The sequence below is a fragment of the Drosophila subpulchrella genome, unplaced genomic scaffold (genome assembly GCF_014743375.2).
Source record: "Drosophila subpulchrella strain 33 F10 #4 breed RU33 unplaced genomic scaffold, RU_Dsub_v1.1 Primary Assembly Seq380, whole genome shotgun sequence".
NCBI lineage: Eukaryota > Metazoa > Arthropoda > Insecta > Diptera > Drosophilidae > Drosophila > Drosophila subpulchrella.
Window position 1 is genome coordinate 81,840 of NW_023665602.1, and position 1,814 is coordinate 83,653.

Sequence of the window (1,814 nt, forward strand, 5' to 3'; positions counted from 1 at the left end):
AATAGCATTTCATCGAGCTCATTTGCCGCAAAATAGATTGGGCTTTGATTCGGTAGTAGTCGACGTCACTTGTGGATTTATTTTGAGCCCGAACCGAGTTTTCCGTATCAGACATTTTTCAATCACAAGAAAGAAAAAAAATGAAATAAAATAAAATGTCCGACCACGTTAGAGGCACAAAACACCGTATACCCTTTACCGCGAAAATGTAAAGGTAAACAAGCGTCGCCAAAATGCAACGGAACCTTTAACTTGGTTGTTGTTGCTCTTGCCGATAAATTGCCTGCCTAGCAACAGCGGATTATGTAACTGGCAAACAAATGTATGCATGGCTATATGTACATATATATATGTAATATGCGCTATTAGAAAGATTAAATGCGATTCACTTTGTTAAGAATTATTTCACAGTTTCAAAATGTACAAAAAATCCAACGGCCGGCTGTGTACTTTTATATGCACATATGTATGTATGTATGTTCAGCGAAACAAAGCGTTTGCTTAAACTATATTAAACAATCGCGAGACCGAGTTGCAGACTCCGATAAAAACTGCTATCACGTCGGGGTCACCAAATGTTTATGGGGAAGACAACAAATATGCCACCCTTATATTTATAATTAATAACGCACGAATAATTATATTAAAATGTATTCATATAGACATATGCAGGCTTACAAAGTAGATGCTGAATAGATAAGCGACAGCTTTAGTGGTATAAGAAAGAAGGCGACAAAGATAAGCAAAGAGCGCTGCAGGTGCCGTCGTACGCCTATGCGCGCATGTCTAGGCGCTGGCGATCTGCATCGAACAGTCACAATCGCGCAAAAACAAAGATAATAGTTACACGACAGGAGCGGGGTTATCTGAAACAAGATAAGAACATTTAAGCGGTGCTCTGCGAAGAGGAATCTCATACTCACGCATACAGAGAAGTGGGTGAGGGGTAGCTACGGGAAAGGGGGCACTCTCCCGTCAGCCGAATAAAGGCTTTCTGTCAGGTCATCTCTTTGCGTCTCCGGCAGTTGACAGCCAGTCCGAGAGCAGTTCAAGGGCGTAAGGCTGAATGAGAAAAAAGGATCAGAGAAGAGGGAAATGTGGAAATATAAAGAGAAAACTTACCGGCGTGTAAATTTCACCTCTTCAACACACGCATAGGGAAGGAGCGTCTCGATAGGCGGTCGATTGGCACTGGACGGTAGTGTCGATCGATGGGCACGAAAATACTGGAAATATCGGCATATGGAAGGTCACACTGGGAGATATCGCGTCGATCGGGTGGCAAAGCTGCCTTACAGAGTATCGATAGCACGCAACCGATCGGAAAGCTCTAGTGTGACCATCGAAACTAAAGAAAACGACGACAAAACCGCGAGTCCCGAGGGAATCTGTTAGAATGGAGAAGTTTCAATGTCAACGGCAACATCGGAACTAGGAAAATTATATCTAAGAGGAAGACGTCGTGGGAAGGAGAGTAAGACGGAAGATCGGCGCAGTGAAGCTCATCAGAAAGCTGTTGGGCGTCCATAAAAGGATCGCAAGGACTCAAAGGCTTCAAGATTCTCAGGATAACGGCCGGAGAGGAGAAACGAGAGTTCCTTATACCTTGGGGAAGCGTCTGAGGGTGGAAATGAATCAAGAGAAAGAGCGAGAGGACTCGATTCATTCATCGAGAAACAGAAAGCGAGAGAACAACTTCAAGCAAGTTCATCCGTGAAAATCAGCATGGAGCAAGATCGCTACGACGAGACGTTCGAGACAGCACAAGCCTCCAAATTGCGACACAGGTAGCTAAGGTCCTCAAAGGCAAATAC

The 1,814-nt window shown here is 44.0% G+C and overlaps 1 long non-coding RNA gene across 1 annotated transcript; it reads right to left on the bottom strand.

Moving 5' to 3' along the window:
* Window positions 1–731: 731 nt before the first annotated feature.
* Window positions 732–1,218, bottom strand: LOC119561885. Its single transcript, XR_005221493.1, has 3 exons — window positions 1,123–1,218; window positions 924–1,062; window positions 732–866 (listed from the first exon to the last, which is right to left on the bottom strand). It is a non-coding gene; the product is annotated as an uncharacterized LOC119561885 (long non-coding RNA).
* Window positions 1,219–1,814: the final 596 nt, after the last annotated feature.